Below are 20,682 nucleotides of genomic sequence, written 5' to 3'. Positions count from 1 at the left end.
ACTGGGAGAGAAGGGTACCCATGGCTCTACAGGAACAATCTATGGCTCCTACCAAAGGTTCTTAAGGATGATCTGGGGCTGCTTTAGTCTCTCAGTTCCATAACTCTACCCAGGGTATACATCCCTGTGTCTCTTCCCCATACTGATGCTGTCCTCTAAGAGTGGAAATCTTTTAAAACATTGGACTGCACTGAAATGAGCACAGGGAAAAGGGGAAGCAAGTGGTGGCCATCCAGCCGAAGGCCTGTAATTATGAGGCTCTGTGCTGTGGGCTCCATGCACTAATGGCCTGAGCAAATGATTCAAACATTTGTGCTTCAGTGAATCCATATACAAAGACAGGAGTGATAAGAATAGCACCCACCTCACAGGATTGTTTTGAAGACAAAATTAATATGCATGAGGCACGGAGAACAGAGCTTGGCACGTGGAAAGCTCAGTGAGTGTCAGTCATTATTATTTCATGAATGGAACACTTAAATTCTAAATAATATAGAACTGAAAATAAAAGTGATAGCAAATTTATGAAACTTTAAAGCATCTCTCATATAAACCCCCCGCACAATGAGGAAGATCCTCCTGTTAATGTGTTTTATTACAGATATTACAGAAACAAATAAGCATTAAGCAAACAAAAAAGCAAAAACGTGCGCGTTCCTCGCACATGTGGCCCTTTGGCTGGAGGTGAAAGTTTGTTTTGAAAAGCAGAGCAAGAGCAAGGGCATGCAGTGGGGACCCTTAGGGCTCACGCGGAGGTGCACAGCGCATTTGCTTTCCTGAATCTGTTTGGTGTCAAGGTGCTGAGGGTCCTGAAGCCCTTGAGCTAGAAACTTTCCCCCAAAAAACAGGCCCACCCCTGCCATGTGCCTCTATGATGGTGGTTGTGTCTTGTCTGTGAGTGGGACGTTATCCCTGCTGTCTCCTTTGTCTCTCTATTTCTAACAAGGAAGAGCTGCCAATACAACCAACTGAACCAGGGTTGGTTTTCCAATTCTGTGGTGTATTTGCTTTCAGCTACCACATATGAAAAACACGATAGTGTGTGTGTGTGTGTGTGTGTATGTGTGTGTGTGTGTGTGTGTGTGTGTGATTCAGGGGTGCCTTGGGAAGCTTGTGGTGCATGTTCAGAGGATTATTTGGGTGAAATGGCACAAGAGGTTAATTGTCTGATTTATTTAAAGGCCTTTAGCTGCTATAGAGGAGAAATTACTACCCTGAGCACAGCCCCAAATTACTCTCCAAACTCGAAGTGATAAAATCAGAATTGTGTCACATTGGCCTGGCTTTTCAGAGTATAGTCATTCACAGGGGGAGAGATTGGAAATTTTAGAGCAGAGGTGAGGGAGTTAGGACACTTGGTTACTAACTTTGACTTTGAGTGAAGATATTACGAGGATTGACCCCTGTAAATGTTCCCGAGGAAGACATGAACTTGAAACTTTCCTCCCGTCGAACTAAGTAAACCCTCAGCCGACTCCTCTTTGGTGAAACACAACTTCTGAACAAGCATCTAACAGGCAGTGTGCTCTGTTCTCCCTCCGCCAAGCTTCATCAGATGCTTTCTTCTCCTTTACTCTGGCCTGCATGGCTTCCTTTGTCTTTCTCTTTCCCTTTCATTTGCCGTTTCATCTCCTCCTTTGATAGCTACAGTGGAGCAGTCACCACACTACGGAAGGGCGGGAGACGGGGAGAACCTACACTGGGAAGACAGCCAGGCTTCCTAGTCAGTCTCCAAGGAAACACGCAGTGCAGTCAGGAGTATGGAACTGCCATGTCCACTCCTGGTCCTTGTCACTCTGGGCCATAGGATAAATTACTGAACTTCTGCTAGCTAGCCTTACGTTTTCAACCTGCAAACTGGGTATAATGCTTGGTTGGTTTGAAGATTAGAGAGAAGGGACATAGACGCTAAGTGAATGAGTAGTATGTTGTATGTAATAGCAGCGTCCAGGCTATGCAGGTATAAGGAGCGCCTGCAGTAAGGAAGGATAAACAGTACTAATGAAGACAAAGAGGAATAAGAATCACAAAGCTAGTCAAGTTGAGGCTGGGAATGTGGGTACTAGTTGAATGGGATGGGGCCTCAGAGACCTAGGGGTTCCTGATTTTGGACTCTGATGCAGCTGTTAGCTCAGAGTGGAAATTCAGACAAAACATCATCTACGTCTGATCTTTGGTACTGAAATTCCCCATGGACTATTCAGGCAGAGGCGCTCAGAATGTAATCTGGAACCTTATTAGAGGAAGCCAGCAAATTTTAACCAGTATTTGCTGAACACAGGGACTGTGCTAGGTAAGGTGTGATGTGATAGAGAGCAATAATCACCTCTTTGTTTTCTAATGAGAGAAATATGTTAAAACAAACTAACACATTAGACAGCTGCAAAAGCTCTAGTGAAGACAGTCAAAGGATGCTGTGAGGGTACTGAGTAGGATGCCTTAATTTACCTGAAGTGTTTGGGGGAGGGGTCTCAGTGTTAAACTGTGACCCTGGTGAACTGGAGTGAGGTGTGTGTATTTTACTCCCAGAGTATCACTGCTACTAAGATAGAACCTTTCCTGCTGGCCTGTCAATGCCCGATTCTCAAACCAGTGTCAGCACGTGATGTTTTCTCATCTGCATCTTCGGGATAACTGAATGAAAGAACAAAGGCACCAACAGCAAGAAAAACAGCTGCATTGGGGCTATTATTATCAGGGACCGCATTGGCTCCACAGAGAATACAGTGGAGACCACGGAAATCTGGTTTTTAAAGGGTAGGGAGAAAAACCAGAAAATTTCTGCAGAAAATAGACATTAAGAGGACAAGAAAGATATCCTGTGTTCATTAGGAATGTGTTTGGCTGCAAGTAATAGCAAAACTTGATTACGGTAGCTTAAACAAAGAGAAGGTGGTTTTCCTTTTAGTTTGTTTTGTTTTGTTTTGTTTTTTCGACTCATTTCCAGAGATAGGCTCTCTCTATGTAACCCAGGTTGTTCTCAGACTTCCGAATCTCTCTCTTTTTTGAGTGCCAAGGTGATGAACTGGTGACACCAAATTGAGCGGAAGTTTTGTCGCTGTTGTTTTTTTCCCACTACACAAGAGGTTTTGAAATGGATAGTTAACAGAGACCTAAGCAGATTAAGTGCATCGACACCCAGGTTTCCCCTTTCTGTTAACCTTTGCCCTTGGCCTCCCAGGGGAAGCGCTGGTCATTGTTTCAAATTCAGCAAAAGTAATGAAGAAGAGAAAGCAATGCTATCTACACCTTGCGGAAGCAGGTAGACTCGCGCTATACTGAGTTGCTGAGAATTGTGTTGCATGACTGCTAACTGCAGGACGGTAATTTAGGAAGGGACTGGGGTTCTCGACTGATAGCTCCATCCAGCCGCTACCTTAAAGCAAGCTCATGCCTTCCTGGGGATGGCTACTGAGGAAAGGAGAGAACATTGGTACGTTGGCCACACACACGCACATATGGGCAGCACTGCCTGGACACAGTCAGCTGTAAAAACAAGCAAGCAAACAAACAAACAAGACAACAGAAGAATGCCTTCAGATCTGAGAGAGAGGAACGTTTTGAGGAGGCGAATTGGCAACCCAATCAAACATCACAGAGGTTGAGAAAGATGAGCTGAGAGGAGACTATGGATTTGACATTTCGAAGGGCAAGAGGCTTTGCCCATTATGCTCTCAGCCGTATTCCAGGCACCTGCTCTAGCACCGGGGACGGGGTGGGCAATTAATCACTGACTGGGGAAATTAATCTGGCTGCGGCATAGTAGATGTATTGCATGCATAAAGGTCTTTATTGATCATCCAGTATAAATTAAATTCTAATTTTCTCTAAGTAAATACTTTCTGGAAAGAGTGAGTATCTAGAGAGTTATCCTTCATAGGCACATTAGAATCTGCTTAACAGGAATAGACTACAACTTATAAAATATTTTCCCAAAGCTCAATGAAGCAAAACACAGGAACTTTCTGGAAGACTTTGTTTGTCATTGTAGCTAAAGTAGTTGTTCTCAGTAGGTACAGACCATGGTTAGTAATGAGAAAGCTCTTTGTGTATCGGGTATAGCTATTAATTTTCATGCTCTAGTATAAGAAATATTTTAAAATAGTTTTCTTCAGTAGGATAGAAAATTCCTATTAAAAGTTTTTATCCTAGCAAGTGTTCAATAAACAGGCTTGTGTGGTCCTTTAGGGTTTATAAACTTTATTTAAAATTTCCCCTCTTTTATTAGATTCACTCAACAATATGGGAGGTGACCATTGCAAGGATCATTAGCTGTCCCCCAGCACTTCATTAGACCATTGGAAAAAAAAATGCAACGTATCTTAAGTAATCTATTCAGTATCATACATGTAGTAACAGACTGAGCCAGGATTAGACACAAATTTGAATTCCAAGTTCTGGGTTCGTCACCAAATAAGGTTTGTGTCTAAATATAAGGAAGTAAGTACCGTGTAGTTGAAAAACATTGTGACAAAACCCCTCAAAACTAGCGGCTACTTCTACCCCCTGTCCAGCGGGAGCTAAACCAAGTGGGTAAATAGATGTAATTGTTTTACATTTGTTTGTTGGTTTATTTTTTGAGCGGAAGTGTGAGTGCCATGGGGCTACACACCACGGTATATGTGGTGAGATCATAGGACAAGCCTGAAGGAGTCAGGAACTGGTTCCCTCTTTCCACAGCGTGAGTTCCAGGGATTGAATTCAGGCCCTCAAGCTTGCTAGCGATGTCCTTTGCCTGGGGAGCCATCTCTCTGGCTCTCAGTTAATTGATTTTTGCCATTTGCTTTTCTCTTTGCAGAGACTGGGAAGAAAGAATGATAGGAGAAACTCAACCTGTATTGTTTGAGGCTATTTAATTGCCAGTTTGGTTTGTCCAGGAACATTGTGTGCCAAGGTATATTAAGGAAGAATAATTAGAGTAACTTTGTTTCTCCATTGGGAAATCGCAAAGTTTAACTTCTTTTTCAATTTATGGAATCCTTTGAATATGGATGAGCATTGTCTATGAATTATTTTATTTGAAAATAAAAACATTTTATAAAGAGGTAAGCTATTAAATATAAGGTGGCTTGATCTGATTAAAACCTAATAAATTTGAGAACCCAGGACTTCTTGGGGAGCCTGTATTCCTTTATGGATTGTGTGTGTGAGTGTGTTTTTGTGTGTGTATGTGTGTGTGAGAGAGTGTGTGAGAATGTGTGTGAGTGTGTGTTTGTGTGAGTATATGTGTGAGAGTATGTTTATGTGGGTATGAGAGAGAGAAAGAAAGAAAGAGAGTGAGAGAGGAGAGTTTTCCAGACAGAATCTTGTTATGTAGCCTAAGCTTGCCTTGAACACATGATCCTCTTTCCATAGCCTAGTATGTGCTGGAACTATATAAGTCATGCCACGCTGGGCCTGTACCTCTATTTCCAGTTTGAGCTTTGCCTGACCTCCCGCCTTTCTTTTCAGTCTTCGGCTTATTGCCAAGGACAACTAAAATGTGTCCTGAAGTTTTTGGTTTGTTTGTTTGTTTGTTTGGGGGGGTATCGAACTGTTTTCTTGGATCTTTCAAGTCTACCTCATCTTCAAATGACCTGTAATATGGTAGTACAGATGTCTTCATTTATTCGAGACGGAGTGTCTCTGTGTAGCCTTGGCTGTCCTGGATTCGCTTTGTAGACCAGGATGGCCTCAACTTCACAGTGATTCACCTGCCTCTGCCTCTCTGAGTGTTGGGATTAAAGGCATGCACCACCATGCCTGGGTACACACTTAACTTTTTAAAAAAGTCAACTTAGAATAAATTTATATAAATTTGTAATTATAGACTTAGGATAAGTCTATTATTCCAGATAAGGCTATAATTCCAGAGTTTTATTTCCTGAGGACAAAAATAAAAGACCAAAAAGAGAAATCACTCACTACCTGATAGCAGATATTCATACTGTATGTTTTCACCTTTTTGATTCTACAGAGTCTACGTTTTCGGGCCTTGAGGCTCCGAACTGAGATGCCGAGCAGACAAATGAGGACTGCTGATACAGGTGAACGAGGGAGCCCAGGGACTCACTTGTCACTAGGTGACTTTGGAGGTCACGATGCTGTGTGCTTTGAGAAGCTTTGCAGGTGGACATGTGCAATAAATCAAAACCAATCACGTCCTAGGGAGGTCCCCAGCTGTGTTTTCCTTGAGAACTTGCGATAGTTTTAGCTTAAACTACTTTTGAGTATATTTATTAATACTTTCAAGATTTACTTTTATACCTTTCTTCCAGGGTGCAGGTTCTGTGCTTTTACTCATGAACAAGCTGTCCTTAATGTTGTCTGCTGGGCCAGGCACTGCCTTTGTAATTAAGGAATTTATAATCTTGAAAGCAGGTATGACACAAAAGCCATGGAAGATATAAGAAATGTGGTACAGAAATATTCTTAGCAATGCTTTCTATGTGAGTATGTTTAACGAAAAATAAGATAAAGAAAGACATAGGAGGGTTAAGAATTCATATGATGAGGTGGTCAAGCAGGAGGAACTGCAAGGAGAACAGCACACTAACACTCTTTTCGTTTGCGGAATTCTTACTTTGGAAATAAACAATTGCATAGCTGACATTCTACTGAAATGATCTAATCATAAGAAATGGAGAATTTATATTAAAAAATTTAAAAAAAACCTGGGGTTTACCAGGTGGCCGAATCCAGGCATTATAAACTGATGGATTTGCTTGTTTCTCGCTCATAGTCCTTCATGTTTGAGAACTTCTGCACAAGTTTTTTTTTTTTTTTTGCAGTAAACTTGCAAATCAGCCAGATAAAGTAGAAATATTATATATACAGTAAAATATGAAAAAGAAATATCATAACAGGGAGAACTTCAAGTGTCTCAGAGAGGTTTAATTTGCCTTAAACTCTCCAGAGGAAAACTGCATACTTAATTGAGGCCTGTGCTTTACATTTAAAGAAGCTGGAGGACAAGAACTGGCACTCTCTCCAGCCAGCAGCATGCTTTTTAAAAAGATAGGCATTAAGCCATGGAGCCTAAATTTTCCATGTCCCTAAATTCTGAAAAGTGAGATATGGGAGGAAAATATATTGGAATCTCAGTGTCTCTTGCACCCAGTAGTAAACACAAAAAAGAAAAAAAAAAAGAAGTAAAAAAAAAAGTAGTAAAAAAAAAGAAAAAAAAAAGAAAAAAGAAAAAAAAAGCTAAAATGAAAATAGATAAGATATTTACATATAAATTTATTATTATCACTTTTAAAAACTTCCCACTTACAAGGATTCAGTTTTAAACATGCAGTAACTAATAAAGGATCTGAGGTAGATTATAAATAGCATATTATTACCATGACCTAGTTTGTAAAAGTAGTAACAGGTTAATTCTTAATAATTTTTCAGAAGATGAATAGCTTTTTCAGATGTCTGGGGTAATTTTTAGTAGAGAAATATGAAGACCCACCAAAGTTCTTTTCTGTTTCTCCTACAAATAAAAGTGTGCAATTTATTTCTACAGATACTTGGAACCACAGGTGGAAATGGTCTATTAATTCATCAAAATACAATGGCTTTCTTCTTTTCCTTCTTGCTAGATCCATCCCCAACAACTTTTCTTTCTCCAACATGTCTTTATGGAAGACCAACCAAATGTGTGTACTAGAAGTTGTGCGGAAAGCAGAGAACCCCAAAAAGGGATGTCTTTTGTTTGTAAAGAGTATGCTATTCTATTTAGGAGAAAATTAAAATTCGAAAAGGATTTGAAACCTCAGCTCATGATTTATAATAGACTACCTTATTCGGGGTGCAGGGATGGAATGTATGAAGCCCAGCAGCATTAAAATAATGATAATAATAATAATAATAACAGGATTACAATTACAATATTATTCTCCATGTTTCTATTATTCTCTGCTCTTTCCCCTATGCAAAGAGAGAGATGACTTTGCTTCAGGCTATTCAGTTAGTACAGTTTTGGCTGTAAATAGTTACACATTGTGATGGAGAGGAAGAGAGAAGTGGGAAGCTATTTAAAATTTTAACACTACTTGAAATGATTCAGTTGGAGCTTAATTCTGAGCAATCTCATTTCAGAAATTAGGATTATACTGAAGTAAAAGGGATCTTTGGCTTCTACAAGAGAAGGGTTTGGGCTTCCAGGGTTTGCCTTCTTTCCTCTTTGCCTCTTGTGAAGACTGCAAAAAGCCTAGAGGCGGGGTTTTGTCTCCACCCTCCCCTTCCCCCACCCCTTCCAACTCATCACATTCTTATATAATCCAAGAAAAATCTGCTTTTGGTTAGAATGCAGTGGAGGGCAAAGTAAGCCCTCCCTTTCCCCCCCTTTTTTCCCTCGTTAAATGTTCCAAGTTTGTACGAAAGTTCTGTCAAAGCAACCAGCTAAATGGAGGCAGCTGGAAGTCATTAGGGAAACTCGCTGTGGACGGTGATTAAAAGCTGGGTGGAATTTGCACTCTCTCCCTTTCTCTCTTTATAGTACCCTAAGCAAGCCAGCGTTCCTTTAGAAATACGAATTAGTCCTGTGACTATGAGGGTTGGGAAAGTAGTTTATTCCTTTACATCCTGGAGACCACTCCACTGATTTCCGAGGCCGTTACTGCAAATGAATAAATGAGCACATTTGGAAGTAACTGGTGCTCCGCCGCGGCGTGCCTCGTATTTCATGATTATCCTTGCATCTTCCTGGTCTTGGTCTGATTTGAAAAGATAACCACTGAGGAACATTAAGAACACTTCGTTGTTGCTTTCCTAGTTCCGCATAATAGTGGGAGCTTAGTTTTTAAGAGCCCAATTTTCCTCTCCGCTTTCCTTCTTTTAACTGTTGCACCACTCTTCAGGAGGAGAAAGAAAGAGTTGGAAATGAGGTCCTCTAAGTTCCAAATTTTTGTTGTCCCAACTTTCTGAGGGTTCAGGTCCCAGGCATACTGAGACCTTGACGCTAAACTTGATGGAAAGGGGCTGAAGTCACGACCCCTTGGAGAGCGAGGACTACCCCTGTGGGGTGTGGGCCAGCCCGGGCCAGCCCCCTGAAAGAGGCTGAGTCCATGGAAAAGGAAGCCAAGATGGCTGATCAGAGCTGGTAAAGGGGATCCTTCAGGGAGGAGCCCGCAGGGAGGGGAGAGCAGCAATCAGGGAGACCAGGTTTCTCCAGAGGTCCATTTGCAAGCAAGCCTGTCAGTTATCTTGGGGCAACGGGAGAAGCTGTGGTGGGCAGGGGAGTGCAGAGCCGGATAGCAAGGTCTAAACTCGCAGAAAAAAAAATTAATTTGCGTTATTGAATGCCTGAGTCAGAGTTGATGAGAAACTGGGCTTCCGGAGATCAGTAGGGGCTGGAGGCACTGGGCTGGATCTTTCTCCACCTTTCCTAGCCTTTCTGTAGGGAACACCGTAGAAAGCAAAGAATGAAATGCAACCTTTCCCTCACGCTGCCTTGGAATACCTGTTTAACAACTGGGATACGGAAGGTTCTGGAATCTAGCTGCTGAAAAACAAGTGAAGACCCTCCAGGGAGTCAAAAGGTCATTTTCATACTCCCTACTGCTCTCTCACCCACTGTGTGGGACAAACTCCTTTCTGTCTCGGGATGGATTCCTGAAACAACACAGTAGCTCTTTTGGTTACCCTCAGATAATGAGACGTCTTTGTGTCTTTCTTCGCTGGGTGGGTGGGGTATTTGGGTCATTAGAGGCTGTACTTGGTGCTTTGGTGCGAAGATCCCAATGCTAGTGAAGCTGAGGTCCGTAGGAGGGGCTGGCCTGAAGGACCCAGCTGCAGTTGTAACAGGGCTATCTGCAGTTCCTGCCCTCCTGCCTCTTCCTACCACACACTCCCTCCTAGGCCAGATACTATAGCTTGGGAAAGAGACGGGCAGGGTGTGTGTGTGTGTGTGTGTGTGTGTGTGTGTGTGTGTGTGCGCGCGCGCGCGCACGCACGCGCTGACACTTTTCTTTTCTCCTAGCAAATTGTAATGCTTTGTTTGAAAGCTTCCCAACCTCTAACCCCCAAATCCCTGGGGAATCTAATCTTCAGGCCTTTGATTTCTAGAGAAATCCTTGTAGGCTGTAGTTGTGGTTGCTCACGTATATGAAGAACTTCCTGCACATGCTAAGGTTTTGTATCCCTAACAGTTACTTTGAGTAGTGTTTAGAAAGCTCCAAGGCTGGCTCATCATTATTACTATTATTGATTCTATAATTTCATACTCTTTCTAACTGTACCCATTTTAACTCATCTAGCATCTTTCCATTCCAACTCAAAATAACGAGCTCTCCATTAATCATCACAATTCCATATGTTTATAGCTATACATATGCATATATAAGTGTGTGTCCATTTAGAGTTGCTGATTTTTATGTGTACATAGAGATGACCCCTTGGGATCAGACTACCTTAATCACAACACCCATCTTTTGCACCAAGAAACGGTCGCAACCTTTCCTGTGTCAACTTTTGGTGTCTTCCATCACACAGAAGTCAGAGAACGCCATGGCTCACTAGCTTCTGCCTGCACCCAGGGCACAGAAACTCTCTCTGTGGTGCAATAGGGAACATGCTGATAATCAACAGACTCCGAGTTTAAAAATCCCAGCTCACCAGTTAGCCTCCAACTCCTCTTTTGTAGCCTGGAAGTGGGTGGTCTAGTCAGGATAAATTAAAATAAATAAATAAATAAATAAATAGATAAAATACTTCTTTTATAAATGCTGTTAAACTTTTCAGTGGGGTGAAAACATGTTTAGGAGACGTGTTTTTGAAACCTCTGAAGAATTAGAGAATGAAATTTTTTTTAAATCCTGTTGCTGGGCATAGTGATGCATGTCTGTAATCCCAGCACTCAGGGAGGCAGAGGCAGGCACAGGCAGATCTCTGCGAGTTCGAGGCCAGCTTGGTCTACGAAGGGAACCCAGGACAGCCAAGGCTACACAGAGAAACTCTGTCTCAAAACCCAAACCAAACCACAACAGCCAAAACCCTGTTAAAGCTAAAGCTTGATTTATTATTTTCTTTCAGACAAACTCATCATAAAGGAATAAGAATTTCATTTTCTTTCTTAGTTTTATTAGCCTCAAAGAGCTTTAAAAAGCAACATGTATTTCACATTCCATATTTTCATAAAAGTCCAGCATGCCAAACTAAACATATGTAAGTATAAAATATGTCCATGTATATACATACATACGTTATTAATACAAAACCCTTGTTAAGGCTAACAAAACCAAACACCAATTTGGCAGCAGATTTCAAGTCTATTGTTGAGCAGACAAACTATTAGATTGATTAAAGAGATTTTCACACAAGGACAGTCTACTAATTTGCTGAGAATTGTATCTCAAGGTTAAAAAATTCTGGCTACATTTTAAAGCAGGGAAGATCAATTAGAACATTCATTAGATTCCTATTTACACTTTAATTGTCAACTCTGCTCATTTGTTGGAAGCCTTTTTTAGTCATTAGTGTCTGTCAGTAAGAAATATGTCTTAATTTCACTTACATTCATTTATTTATCCTTTCATTCAATCAACAAACATTAATAATGTGCCAAGCACTTTGCCAGCTTTAAAAGTCTACTGATGAGAAAAGACAAAGCTTTATCCTCAAGGACATACTCACCTCAGATTCTCATGTAATCAGAATTAGTATAAGGACATTCAGTTTTTCTAAAGTTGTAAAAATAATTGCCTGGAACCATAGAAACACGCAGAAAGACCCTAATAGAAGTACATGCTTATTGTTCTTTTCTGTATGCGGTAATTAAGCCCATTTGCATCTTAGATTTAGCATATCTCAGTGTACCTTGTTTGATAGCCATTGTTCCTGTTTCTTCTCCGGTTTGGATACTTCCTGACAGGGACACCACCTGTGTCCATTTATACTCTATAGGACCTGTAGAGTCAAAATGTCTCCCATTTTTTTTTGTCCAGGAAAAGGAGACCAATTCAAGATAGTAAGGAAGAGAAAAGAGACAGTTGCGTTGTTCAGATTTTGGACGAAGTGGGTTCCCGAGAACAACTTCTAGGTGTGTGTTAGTGTGTGTGTGTGTGTGTGTGTGTGTGTGTGTGTGTGTGTGGTCTCTAGCAAATACTAATAGTGGAGGAAGGCGGAGAGTTTTCTGTAAGCATGGTATATTCCAGGTGCATTTTAACTGCCTCTTGAAGAGTTAGTTAAAACTTTGCCTCTGAATCTCTCTTCCGTGCCTTTGCATGAACTCTGGGCTAGAAATTAGGCCATAGGCCTGTAATTCTACTTGTGGATCTCTGACCACTCAGGCATCAAGCTATGGCCAAAGGTTTCTTCTTTTCAAGGACAGCTCCTTTGGGAAAATGAATTCGCATTAAAATATTGATGCTAATTATTCGGTTTGACAGGATACAAGGATGGATTTCTTCCTTTTACCCACATCATAGTCAAAACCCTTTGAAAGACCCACAACTTGTTCCTGACTTGACAGACACACCGTAACAGAGGCAGCATAAAGTGCCCTCATTTGCTCTGCCAGGAAAGTTGGCTATTTAATTTGAATTTCAGTTTATTTATTTAGTCTTAGCAAATACTTGTGTCAAGGGGGCCAAAATAGCTCAGCAGCCAAAGGTGCTTGCCATGCCTGTCCCAAGACTTAAGTTCAATTCCTGGATCTCATATAAAGGTGAAAGGAGAGTGCTCACTCCACACACACACCCACACACACACGCAAGCACGCACACGCACATGTACACACACACTAATACAATAAAAATGTATTTCTTTCGCATCAACTTAACAGTTGTCGTTGTCTTTAAATTTAAACAAACCATGTCATATTTTTGGCTATGTTTGAAACTTCTCCTGTTTGCTTAACATTATAGATGCATTCTCTTTACCATTATTAAATAAATGTATCTCGAATTTCTTTTCTCAGTGTTTGAGCATTTTGTTTGTTTCTGATTTGTGACTATTTCACACTATTCCATAGTAGACCCAGAATGAGTATCTGAAAGTATCACCAGAGAAGATGGTGCTGAGTCCTCAGCTAATGTTCCTGATTTTACTAAAACATGTTCAGATATGGGTCTTCAGAAAATAAGTACCAAGATAGAGCTGGATATCTAAGAGATTTACTTCAGAAACTACCTCAGACAAGTAGAAATGGAAGGTGTCTTGTGAATGTGACATCTGTGAAAGAATAGAGGCCAGGGTGGCTTGACTTGGAAGAACCTCAGGTCACAGCATGGCTCTGGGAAAATGTCCACCAGGTTGATAGAGATTCCTCAGTTACAGGCTGTTGTTTGGAAAAGTCAAGTTTTTAAGTAGGATTGGGTCAACTGTTACCCAAACTACATTTTACATTTACATACACTGGAGAGAGGCAGGGAAGTAATTAGCTGGGGATAGCATCACCTAAGTGCTGAAACCGTTCTCTTGAAGGGGATCTGAGCAAGCCCTTCTATGACTACGTGTGTGCGTGCATGCGTGTGTGTGTGTGTGTGTGTGTGTGTGTGTGTGTGTGCGCGTGCGTGCATGTGTGCGTGTGTGTGTGTGTGTGTGTGTGTGTGCGCGTGCGTGCATGTGTGCGTGTGTGTGTGTGTGTGTGTGTCTGTGTATGCATGGTGGCCAGTTATCTTAGGCCTCATAGGCTAACATCTGACATCTGACATCTGCATTCTTACTAGCATGAACTCACCTGCTTTCAGCTGTCATTTGCTGTGGGGTTTCCATTTTATTTCTTTTAAGGCATGCTATGTGTGGAACAATTGCTTCAGTTTATTCTGTTTTATGACACGTTTCTGCTTGACTTAAGAGGAATGTGTTTCTATTTCCTTCGTCCTCGTCATTATCAGAATCTGAAAGATTTCATTTCCTTCATCTGGAAAATACATGGATAGAATCTACCTACAATCTACCTGCTTTATCAGACTAATTTAATTTAAAAACAAACAAACCAACAAACAAAAACAAACCAAAAAAACCAGAACACAAAACAACGAGGCAGGACAGTCAGGTTTTGTGGAATGATGTGTTCAGAGATAACCTAAGAGACGAGCTAAAAGAGAGAAGAGGGACATGGAAAAATGATGGCAACTATATGAATCAATATGCCAAATCTATCCCACAAAGTATAGTTGCTATGAATGGTCTACTCAATAGGAACATCTCTGAAGCTGAAGTTCCTGGCTTAATCATCTTGGTGTATCTGGCCCCCAAAACTACTTAGGTGCTAGAATAAAAATGTTAATGTGTATTGAATTGAACTTTTTAGAAGAGTAAGAACCAATATTTATCAGAGGAGTTTAGTTTAATATTTAGAGATTCAGATTTTCAGATCTTAATGGTTTATGTGTAAATAAAGAGTAGAATTTAGGTTGTATGTATTTTACCTTAATATATACCTACATTGGGTAGACAAAGCTTAGAGGGACCAGGAACTGGGGTTATTCAACTTTAACTTTATTTGAAATGGCTAGTACATTATCATTCTTCTGGCAACTCCAGTTGTCTCCACTGATGATGCAGGACTGTGTTCAAATTGTTCTCTGACACTAGCCATTACCATTGTGGAAAAATTAGGCAAATGGAGCCATATTGACTAACTTGTGGGTTTCTAATTTGAAAAACCCACCATTGCCTTGCAGAGAGGCCACAGAGGCCCATTTGGACTGTCTTCACAATTATAGTTGCCATTCAGTAAAGAGATTTGCTTGTAGAACATGACTTCCTTCATTCAGAAAGTCTTTGTTCAGGGTTCATAAAGTCTTCTCCATCAGTAGACTGAACTGCGTGTGGTGTGTTCCCCACCGAGTCCTTGTAGCACTGTTGATGGTGGTGTGAGTGTGAGTCTGGCCACTACAACCAAGGAAGAGACAGGCTCAGCAACAGTTGTTTTCACTGGACCTTAAGTCTGTTGATTTAGGGCTCCAGGATTTCCTATTCCCCTCTAGCATTTATGGATTCAACTTCCAGTTCCAAATTTGCAAAGACCACTTGAGGGTTTAAGTAATGCCTTTAATTACAACTCAAAGTATAGGCAATTGCATTTTGTGAAACTAACAATTATCTCTAGTATATTATTAGAGTGAGTTATTGAAGCCTGCATAGTTTGCGAAACACCCATCAAAACAACTGGGGGAGAAAAGAGATAAACTATATTGGAACAATGAAGCTTGAAAACAACTTTGATTGTGTTTGGCGTTTATATGGTAATAAGTCCTAATTCTTGGGTATTGGGGTTCCTTGTAAAAAAATTTTGCAGTCTCTTTTCCTTGCCCTTATTTAGAAATAGAGCTACAGATAGTGTTTTCATTAACTTTAAAAATATAAGCATGGTGTGCTAATGTGGCAGCTTACTATACTTTTGCAGATTTTAGTGTAAGTAATTTTCAAAATCTCCCTGGGATATAGGTGATAAAACTCCCTTGAGATGGAGTCTATGAGGAGACCAGCAATTTGCCTGAAATTGCATACTTCAGGAGTAGTCATGCTGAATTGTACCCAGGCTCTTCAGCTGGAGAGTCAAAACCAAAAAGCCCATTATATGATCAAGTGACTACAAAGGTGGAACCATTCTTCAGCATTTCTGCAGTGATTTAAAAAGAAAAAACAAAACAGAGTAAGTAAATACTCATAAGAATGACACTAGAAAAGAAACACACTCAGGAACACATACCACTATTCTTTTTGTCTTTTTTTTGTTCCCTTTCCTTTTTCCTCTTTCCTTTTTTCCTTCCTTTCTTTACCTCTCCTTTTCTTTTCTTTCCTTTCTTTTTCCTCTCTCTCCCCCATCCTCCCTCTCTTGCCAGCTTGGATAATTTTTCCCTATTCATATTTATGTATTCTTATATTATACCCTAAGGATGGGGAACAGTCTGGCATAAAGGCCAGAAAATGTATTTTTAGTCAGATGAAGATTGATTTTATTTTATTTTTTTTAGTAGCATTACCTCTGGAAAGCTCTTTGGCTTATTTATTCGTAAAGTGGGGGGAAGGAAGTGACCCAACAATTGTTTTAAGAATAAACAAAAGAGATGGAATTTGTCAAGTGCCTTCTTATAGGCACCAAATAAATGATGACTGCTGTATTTATAGTGGCACCAAGTGGGGAATTATTTCAACTAGGCCATTTCAAAGGTAGAGTTTAAAAAATATATATATGGTAGGTTTGAAATAACCTAAATGACTTAAATTGACTGTATTTATCTAGATTTTTCAGCACAAATATGGCTAGTTTCTATGTACATTTTCATTTAAAGTTTTAGGATATTGAGCTGAGAAATGCAAAGTCTCTCTGACAGTATGCTCTGTGCATCAATGGACCCTCTAAATCTGTTTTTTGATCTAAAATTTTGAGTCCCCTTTGCTTGTCAACATTTCTCTGACTTGGTTAGCATGAGTTGACTGCCAAAGGGTTTCACTTTGTCTCTTCTTCAGTTAGCAGCTTATTTTTAAAAAATATTTACCTTTTAAAAAAATTGTGTGTGTGTGTGTGTGTGTGTTCTCACATGTGTGTGCAAGTGCCCGTGTGTGGTTATATGCATGTGAGTGCATGTGTCTACAGAGGCCTGAAGAGGGCACTGGAGCCCTTGGATCTAGAGCTATGGGGTGTATGAGCTACCTGATCTGGGAGTTTGGAACAAAAACTGGGTGCCCTGCAAGATCAATGCACCCTCTGGACCTCTGAGTGGTCTCTCTAGCCCCTGTAAGTCCAATGAAATTTTTTTCCAACCCAGCTGTAGACTTGTGAACGTTTGGGAAGAAGAGAGGCAGCATGATGGGCCTTACATAACTTAGAAAACTTTTATTCATTTTTTATTATCTTGTGTGTGTGTGTGATATGTATAAGGGTAAGGTAGGCATGTACCACGGAGTATGTGTGAAGGTCAGAAGACAGTTTTGTGTTGTTAGTTTGTTGGCTTCCATCTTACATGGGGTTCCAGGAACTAAACTTGGGTTATCAGACTTGCAAAGCAAGCATCCACCCCGGTTGAGCGATGTGGTCAGCTCATCACCTATATTTTTATAGCACCCTCATTGTGGACTGACCTGTTACCACCTCTCACCACAGCTAAATTTCTAACTCCTGAGGGGAGCCGATTTGAAGATGGGTTATTGATGCAGATGACCAAGAAAGCCACATGAGGATGTAAGGGTAGAGTTCTGGGTTAGTGTTGTTATAAGAAGATGCTCAAAGGCAGCTCAGGAGCACAGTGCTCGCTGAACGTGAATGAGGTTGTAAGATTGACTTCCAGCATGAGAATGGAGGACGGAAAACTCACTCTCCACATAGTGGAGTCCCCACAGGAAAGTGACCATCTTAATGCCGGGAAGTGAGTCCTTATAGGAGAGTGATCCTGCTGAACCTTAATCCTGCCTTCAAAGCTTCCAGAACTCTAAGAAAACTTTCTGTTGCTTACGCTGCCTAGCTGATGGTGGTTTTTAATAGTAGCCCAGGGGGCACTGATATAAGCCTTAATAGACGCCTTTTCCTACAACAGAAGAAACTGAAACTATGCTGTAGTGAATTCCAAATCCGGCTTTAACCCTTCTCTCTTTTTCAGATCAGGTGAGAAGTTGGTGGAGGAAGGAATGAGATGTTTTCCCAATAAACGTGGGTTTCTCCCTCCCCCCTGCCATTTCATTTATTTTCTTCTAGTGTTTGAAATAATCACATTCTTTTAGTACTCTCTGCTTTCTCCCCATTGCTCTCCAGCTGCCCCTGTGCGAACAACTTCCTGCACTGTGCTCTCTTTAGTCTCTTCAAAACGCATCCAGAGGATGATCGCCTCACTTTTCCTCAAGACTTTCCTCCTCCAACCCAGGTTTCTTCCCTGCCCAACCACAATCTTGTTTCATCAGCGGGTTTACAGGGATGGATGAAATTTTCCTGAAAGCCATCTTCTTTTTCACTTTGGTGAAGTTCTTTGTGATCTAAAGGTGAGGAGCAAAGAGAAACACCGAGGCTTTGTCATCTTTCTGCATCATGATTTAGTGATTCAATTGCACATGCAATCCAGTCTTTAAAGGATTTAAGGATGATTGATTTTAGGCTAGTTTTTTTTTTTGTTTTGTTAACAGCATCTAGCTTGTTTTCTGGTATTTTAATTACAAAGTGGTTCTTTGGAACTTTAAATTCTCTGACTGTGGAAGTGCAAGTGTCCCCATAGCTCACCAGATTGCCAATATCAAGATGCAGGGAAATGAACAATAGACACATCTTCAATCTTGAATACCCAGAGCCTCCAGTGTTTACATTACTCATCTCTCTGATGCAAAAGAGAAAAATAAAGCTGTTCCCCACAGAAGTACCGTTTTACCAATTTTCTGAGTCATCTTGCTCTTCAACTCCCTTGCTTCTACCTGTAATAAATCATCAGGTCTTAGAGACACAACTTTTTAAAAAACGGCGTCATCTTTTGTAATCAGTCTTCTAGTCCCTGGTCCCTGGCTATGACTCCAGCCCCTCTTATTGCTTTGTGTGACTTCTGGAGCAGAGGACAATGGTATGCAACCGAGCATGTGTGGTACTGCAGGTGTTAGGTTTTATGCATGGATTTGATCGATTGTAATCTCTTTTGCTTCCCACTCCCTAGCCCTGTGGAAATCATGGACAGTTGAGGGACCATGTATGTCTTGTTAACTGTGAGGCAGACCCTCTGCCAGACACCAGGGTTGCAGTGGTGATCAAAATAAGGTCTAACCCTCCTGACACATGCGGTCTGTAGAAAATAGGTAAGTCCTCTAAAGGCTCTTTAAGCCCTAAGAGAGGGTGACAGAATATGCTATTAGAAAACAAGAATCATCTCCTGACAAAATGGAGAAGATGTGTTTTATCCAATCTCAGACCTCAAGGTTGAGAAGGTGTGTTTCAGGTCCAGCCAATGCCTTAAAGCTGAAGGTGAGAAACAATGGCTTCCGGTGGGAAAGACATAACTTGCGATGGTGAGGAGTGCATGATTCTAAACCAGCCAGCAGTGCGTCGTTCATAGTGGCTGAAGGAGCTATATTGAGAAGGGGTGCTGAGAAGACACCTTCTGGGCCTGAGCCCTGCATGCATGGACCCCTCACATCTTCAGCTTCGCGAGCTCTTTGTGCAGATGGCTCTAGGGCAGATGCCCAGGAGTCAACAGCAAGGCAGCCTCTACCCAAGGACTTCACACACAGCAGAGAGCCAGAGATTGAGACAAGGAGCGGCCACCTTGTGAATAAGTAACTCAGCCTCTTCTTTGGGTATACTTTGTATTCCTGAAGGAGTTCATCCTTGGACTTCTTGGCTCAAAATATTCCACGTACAACCAAAAAGTATCCCAGGTGAATGAGGAATACGACAGAGATAACATCAAAGAAACTTCAAAGCCATGCAAAGAAAGACACAACGAAATCTCCCAAGCAGTGGGTACACAGAAAAGAAAATAGCATCATGGCTACTGGGCCTACATGAAAACTCCAGATGTTTCCTCCATTATCTCTGTCTCCTCTTTCTTTCCCTACCCCTTTCCCTCCCCCACCACACTCCAACTTCTTTTATTTAGCTTCTTTTCCCAGAAATAACATATTTAAAGATTTGCTCTTTAAATTTATTTTCAGGATATATTTAACAGCTTTTTTCTAGGGCTGACTGCCACCAACCCTAATGCTTTCTTCTTTTTGAATATATTGGCTTGACTCAAAGAAGGATAAGCGTAAGGTTTTGTTTCTGTAAATTTAGGCTGGATTATAGAACAGAGTGGGCTTTTGATAACACCTGATCCCAGCACACAGCACAGAGAAGAGCTGCAGCCTACAAGCACTGTGGGGCTGGCTATTGGGTTGTCAGGACAGATTGGACAGCAGTTGCAAAGCCTTGTTTTCTTCAGTGAGCAGTGCCTGTGGATGAGAGCATAGCCTTAAGAATTCCATTAGTTTAAATAACACACAAACCTTTTCATTCTCTGCTGCCTACCTCAAAGATTGATCCTTCTAAAGGCATAGGGATATAGTTACAGGCCAATAAAAAGTTATGTTCAGTGGAGAAAGAGTTTGGGGGTCCATTTTAATTGAAGATTTGTGTGTGTTTGGAGTAATGGGAGGGAGACTAGCAAAGGGATTTCTTTTTTCTCAATATGCCTTCAAATCAAATCAATACCTAAAGCTTGTATATCCCTGAATGTTGCATTCATAAATGGCCTCTTTTTCTTTGAGATTGGCATTGCTTTGCTAACTGCATTGGTTGCATATTACCCAGTAAACGTGCTCTCGTGTCTAGAAGTTTTAAAATATTTACCATTTCAATTATCATGAGACCCAGTCTGGACATGGCTCACCTGGGCTTTCTGTTCAGATTCTGATCATACACAAAATATTGGCTTGTGCTTCCATCCTTTCAAGGCTGAATCTTCCTCCAAGCTTGCTCACGTGTTTTTCAGTGTTCTTACAGAAGTTTCTGGCCGGAGGCACCTGTTCCTTGCCTTGTGTATATCCCAATAGTCCTGTTTGCAGCATGGCTGCATGCTTCTTCTAGATTAAGAGCTCTGAGAGACTGAGATGCCAAACATCATGGAAGCCAGGTTCTTCTATTAGCTAAGCCACGGAGGGAGAGCTTGTCATTTCCCCCATGTTCTTTTCATTAAAATACAGTCACTGGGCTCAGCTTATAGGCCAATGGTGAGGTTAACACCAGGTCATGAATGGTAATTTCAGGAGGTGAGGATCATGGGAAGTGTTACAGAATCTCCCAACCATATACAT

At 41.1% G+C, this 20,682-nt stretch overlaps 1 long non-coding RNA gene across 1 annotated transcript; it reads left to right on the top strand.

Moving 5' to 3' along the window:
- The first annotated feature begins 4,797 nt into the window (after positions 1-4,797).
- Positions 4,798-6,360, top strand: LOC132649744 (uncharacterized). The gene is made up of 3 exons (XR_009588260.1): positions 4,798-4,894; positions 5,957-6,026; positions 6,258-6,360. It is a non-coding gene; the product is annotated as an uncharacterized LOC132649744 (long non-coding RNA).
- Positions 6,361-20,682: the final 14,322 nt, after the last annotated feature.

The sequence above is a fragment of the Meriones unguiculatus genome, chromosome 21 (genome assembly GCF_030254825.1).
Source record: "Meriones unguiculatus strain TT.TT164.6M chromosome 21, Bangor_MerUng_6.1, whole genome shotgun sequence".
In the NCBI taxonomy this organism is placed as follows: domain Eukaryota; kingdom Metazoa; phylum Chordata; class Mammalia; order Rodentia; family Muridae; genus Meriones; species Meriones unguiculatus.
This window is presented reverse-complemented; position numbering and strand designations above follow the sequence as displayed.